This window comes from Odocoileus virginianus, chromosome 3 (assembly GCF_023699985.2).
Source record: "Odocoileus virginianus isolate 20LAN1187 ecotype Illinois chromosome 3, Ovbor_1.2, whole genome shotgun sequence".
NCBI classification, from domain to species: domain Eukaryota; kingdom Metazoa; phylum Chordata; class Mammalia; order Artiodactyla; family Cervidae; genus Odocoileus; species Odocoileus virginianus.
The window spans coordinates 60059268-60065163 of record NC_069676.1 but is presented as its reverse complement, the minus strand read 5'-3'; the positions used below and the strand labels follow the sequence as shown (position 1 = coordinate 60065163).

Sequence of the window (5896 nt, the reverse complement as noted above, 5' to 3'; positions counted from 1 at the left end):
CATCTTATAAGGCTGTATGTGATTTATCTTTAAAGACATACTGCACTTTCTTCCATATAACACAACCCTGAAAATACTTCATATTCATGCAAATAAAGAGGTTCTGTCACTGGAGGTGACACCGGAAAATAAGCACCTCTTTTCTCTGGAGGAACAACTGGAAGAAGTCCTGGTTGGACTTCTCAGGTTTTGTGCCACCTGCATACGTATTTTCAAGGGTGGTTTTAACGAGACTACTTGAGAGCCTAACTCTTCTCTGTGATGAGACCTGGCTGCTTTGTTAGTCTTCATTGATCCACTAGTTCTACTAAACTTTCCTTTCACATAACACCTTGAAATTATGTAATTTGAGGACAGAATCTTCTTCTATTGCTTTTCTTTTTCTTCTCTACGACTCATAAAATACTTGTGCATCTAAGCAGAAATCATGCTTTCATTTAGGATACCTATAAAATACTGTAGGCTAAGAAGTTCAAATCTGACCCACAAATAAAAACCTTTGCACACCTTAGAGAACTGCACACAGTGTTCTGTAGGATCAGTAGGACTGCAGTGCACTCAGTGTTTAGCTGACCTTGGAGAAAGGGTACTCACCTTAGAAGGCAGAGATTCTCTCCTATTGAAGCTATAAGGTTAAGTAACTGCTTTATGGGAAAGGATTTGCTTTCCTCAGAAATTGAGACTTGGTTTTCAAACACAACCCTTTTGTGACCTTGGAACATTTACTACCTAAGCCCCATCTTTGAATTTGATGTTCTCATCAAATTAGAGAAAAGTCAATACATATACATATAGTTGTCTCCATTCTTGGCAAGGTGACTCTCTACTCTAGCTTCCTCAAGTGAGTATATTAAAGTCAAACAATATGTCAATATCTAGACAAGCTTACCAGGCCATTTAACACTCTCCCATAAGGAAATTATGGTGTCACCACTATCTGTAACTATGGTCCTGGTATGAAAATGAAGAAATATAGGAGAGAAAAAGCCAATTTGTGTCTGTCATGTATTTCAAATCTAAGTAAAATTACCAAAATAACTCCTGGGGCTAGTGAAAAATTAATGCCCATTTTGTTGGCTTTGGGGGTATGTCTAGGTTAACTAACAATATATTTCACAATCCCAGATACCCTTCAGAAGTTTTACTTTTAAAGATATATTTTTCTGGGCTGATGGATCTTCTAAGTTCCACTGTTAGAAGGCAAATCCTATTGGCAGGACAATCCCTTAAGCCTATGTTTCTCACTTAAAGGCTGGACATGGAAGTCACACGTCACTTATTTCCTAATTCACCATGGTTGCCTCCCACACTTGGGTCTCTAGATTTGATAGATGAATCCTTCATATGGCTCTGCCAAAGAGACTACCCACTCTGCCAAATGTCTGTGATCTAAAACCTCACAGAAGAGAAAGCCTCTTAATTCTACTTGCTGAGAAACACTTCAGTCCTGGAAATTTAAGAAGTATAAGAATTCAGCCAGGACCCTAGAGCACAGCCACAGTTGGATGGAGAGCAGGAGAATATTTCTACCCTACTTATGACTTTAAAGGAATCAATAAAAACAAACGCATGCATGAGATTGCATCCAACTCAGAGGAAACAGAGTTGGAGCCACACATTGGGAATCATGGCCAACACAGGCAAAGGGTAATAGCCTTTCATATGAATATACCCCCATCAATCCACACAACAGGCAGGCTTAACCTACCAACTCCTTCCCACAGTAATCCCTCATGATGGATCAATTCTCATGCTTTCATTTACATTTGGGCTGTGGCACAGCATCAAAAAAAAAAAAAAAAAAAAGCAATTACTTGCGTATAGGCACAAAACTAGTTTTAGTGGTAAAAAATGGACTAGAATTCTATCTTTCCTGTATACAACTTTGTCGGTAGCTATGTGTGTAATGGGGTCTTAAATTATCCTGATTTCCCCCATAAACAATTTTCTTTTTTCCCCAGAAACATGCCAAGTTGTGAGCAATGACAAGAGTCAGAGGAGTCATTTATTTCATTCTCAGGACAGAGAATGAGGTGCCTAAATGAAAAAAACAAAAACAAATAAACCTTAGAATTATCTAGCCTTTTCCACTGGGAACAGATATCCATGCTGCTTTATGTCAGTTCCCTTCCCACAGTCATGTCTCCCATTTATAATTGCTAAATAATCCAGGTTCACAACGTTTCCCCATTTGGGTCCCCTGTTTGAATTTGTTTATAAATACTCATTCCTCCAAATGTTCTAGTTGAATACACAAAATATTCACTCCAGCACAGAGTGTATAAATTCAGGGCCAGAGGAAGTGTGTGGCATACTGCATAAAGGCACTAATTCAGGATCAGCTTGTAGAGGTATGGATAGAGCTCAGCGGTATGCTTGCCATGGAACCTTGAGGACCTTAGTTTTTCCCCTCTGAATATATTCCCTGATCATCAAATTGGGGGGAAACTAGATTTCTCATGTTCTTCTCATGGATAAGTGGAAAACCATGTGAAATCACAGATATATTTTTAAAAAAACTTTTCATGATCCTCACTTTGAGAATAAAAGGGAAAAGCTATAATATCAGGTAAGTGCTTAAAGAAATTACAAGGAAATCTGGGACCCAGTGAAATAGACTCTAGTTTCAATATTTCCATCAACTTGTTCACACTTCTCCTCTAGGAATTCAATCCATAAAATCGGAGGCTGAATGGTCTTTTATGTCTCCTTCAGTTCTATTTCTGAGTGATTGCATCTCTGCACCATTATTAAGAATACTTCATTGTAGCTTGAATTTAAATATACTTATATCAGTACTTGAATTGGGCCTTTGGCTGCCTTCAGAGTCAGAATTCAGCCACTGTAGCTGTTACTGTTTAGTCGCTAAAGTCATGTCCAACTCATTGTGACCCCCTGGACTGTAGCCTGCTGGGCTCCTCTGTCCATAGGATTTCCCAGGCATGAATACAGGAGTAGGTTGCCATTTCCTTCTCCAGGGGATCTTCCCAACCCATGAATTGAAGCTAGGTCCCCTGAAGTGCAGGCAGATTTTTTTTACCACTGAGTCACCTGGGAAACCCAAAGTTTGGTATACATAACAACTAAAAACAATGTGGGATCCTAAATTGGATCTCAGGACAACAAAAAGATAATTAATGAAAAGAAATGGTGAAATATGAATAAAGTTCATAGTTGGTAGGAATAATGGCCCAATGATATGATTTTTGGATAAGTATACTGTATTATTAAGTAAAATGCTAACATTAAAAGCTGGATGAAATATTCATGAGAACTTTCTATAGTATCTTTGCAACTCTTCTATAAATCTAACATTATTTCAAAAGAAAAAGTAAAAACACTGTATTTCATAGGAGTCACCTCAGGTACATGTTGAAAATGCAAATTTCTCCAATTTCAGGGCATGAAAATAGTAGTCGTGGAGCAGGGTTCAAGAATATGCATTCTAATTGGCACACAAGGAGATCCTAATGCAAATTTCTCAGGGTTTCTCTTGGAGAAACTCTGGTCTGAAACAAACACTGCTTCAGAGTAAAATAAGTGATGATTAGAGATGAGTAAATGGAAAATACAACCTGAGACACTTGTGTGAGAGATCTCGATTATTTTTTCATTTTTTGAACAGATTTTACTAAGGGTCTTTATAGACCAACATGCAGACTCTCCAGATCCAGCTGTCAGGGAGACCCTGTTATGGCAGGCGTACTGCTGGGGCATAGCAGGCAACTCTGGCTTCCTATCCTACTGCTCTGAGAAGAGGTGGTTGGCAGTGTCTCAACTCTGGGTCCACAATGCTCACATGGTCAGGCAGGGGCTTCTTTAAGGTCAATCTTACCATTTAGGTCCCAGGACAGCGTAATCTTCACTTGATGCTCAATGCGCCCTGTATTAGCATGACATGGTACACGGTGACATCAACATAGCAGTGAACAAGGTCCCCAATGTGGATCATTAGGCCACCCACAGTCTTCATGGATTTAGCCCTCTGTCCACAGAATTTCCCAGACACTGTGACCTCAGAGTCTTTGGCCCCACTCTCCATGACGAACAGAGCACAAAAGAGCAGGCCCTCCAGAATGCAAATTTGTAATGCAGAAATCTTGTGACTGCCATTTTAGGATACCTCCACCAGCTTATGTATAAATTTAAGAAAGTTATTAATCTGCTGGGCCTCAGATTCCTCATTTATAAAAGAAGGTGAACCTATGGAATTCTAATGATCATCCCTGTATAGTACATAAAAGGAAAGGACAAGGGTTTCTGCAGCATCCCTCGCATGCATGCAAGAGTCTGGTCCTGCAGTGAGTTAAACACAGTCACAAAGGAGACACAACCATGTTAAAAACACACAGTCACTGTGATAATGTCAGCAGCGAGGGACATTAGGTTTTGAATTTGCTTTATTGAATCGAGAAGCAGACACTGTAGTTGTGATAGCATGCCCTTTTGCTTTGTGAAACAGAAATCCTCTCTGCCATCTGTGAAGGCTCTGGGGAAAGGAAGTGAGGTCTCTGGCTCCAGGCCTTTCATTAGAGAACAGTTTTGTACCAGATGAGGCCACAGACTCAGAACTACCATGTCTCTGCAGAGACCCTGCCTTGGATATGAAGAAAGATGGATTTAAGTCAGCTCAAAGCAACTGAATTTAGAAGTGGCACTGACTAGAATCTTGGGATTGCCTCTGGCTTCTTGCTAGACTGGCTGTCTCTGCTAAGTATGTGTGCACATACACACTAGCATGTGTGTAAACCTTTCAAATCAGAGGGAAATAAGGTGTTTATCTGAACAAAAATTCCTATAGGGCAGGAAATATGCCAACCTCATCATATTCCGATTCTGTTGACCTGACTCAACAGTTTAGAGAGGGCTCAAGTGGTAAAGAATCTGCCTGCAATGCAGGAGATCAGGATTCAGTCCCTGGGATGGGAAGATTCCCTGGAGGAGGAAATGCACCCCCTCCAGTATTCTTGCCTGGAAAATCCCATGGACAGAGGAGGCTGGTGGGCTACAGTCCATGGGGTTGCAAAGAGTCAGACACAACTGAGTGACTAACACACACATAACACACATGAATTAAATCTATGTTTTGTTTTCCCATACAGAAAGGAGATCAAAAGAACATATGACACTAAAATCTGTGTACAAATATGTTATGTGTTATTAAAGAACATGATTGTATAGCATATTTCATGTACCTTTCATTTTTTTCATTTCTGAAAAGAGCTAATAACACCTACAAAATTTTGTTTGAATCTTGACAAAAATTCTATGAATTTTAATTTATGTTAAATCATCCATATAGATGTAAATACACACACACACACACACATATATATATATATATGAAAAAGGAAAGTGAGCTTAAACATCTAAATTTCTCAGTTTAGACATTAATCATAGTTAAGTGCAAGAGCTGACATTTGAATCCAGATTCAACAACTTGAAAACTCACACATCCATTAGGATGACTCCAGGCAAACAACTGTTAACTCCAGTCTCTTCATGAAAGCCAAAATGAATTTATGTCTCTAAAGCATAAAAAGAAGATAAAATTGTATAGGGGAAAGTGGTTTATCTCTTTCATATCTGTCCATGGGTTTTTCAGCGTGATGACTGGTGATTAAGTATGGATTCCTATGAATGAAATGTATTTGCTAAGTAGAAACAGTTCCTATAACATCTGAAAATCAAGATGTACCTCAAGGTAAAGTACAATGAACTGAAAAGATTTCTATTTATTCCAGATATACTGGTCTTCTGGATTAGGAATTAGAGATGACAAAGTAGGAAGAATTAAGCAGAGTTAATACAGTGCAAGACAGTGGTATAACTGAATCAGGAGTTTGGTTTTCCTTTAGGGTTGCTCTGTTTTATTTTGTGTATATCAAGAAAAGAG

General features: G+C 39.0%; 1 pseudogene; it reads right to left on the bottom strand.

Annotated features, from left to right (window-relative positions):
- Positions 1 to 3396: 3396 nt before the first annotated feature.
- On the bottom strand, positions 3397 to 4042 carry LOC110148418 (small ribosomal subunit protein uS3-like; annotated as a pseudogene).
- Between the last annotated feature and the right edge of the window lie 1854 nt (positions 4043 to 5896).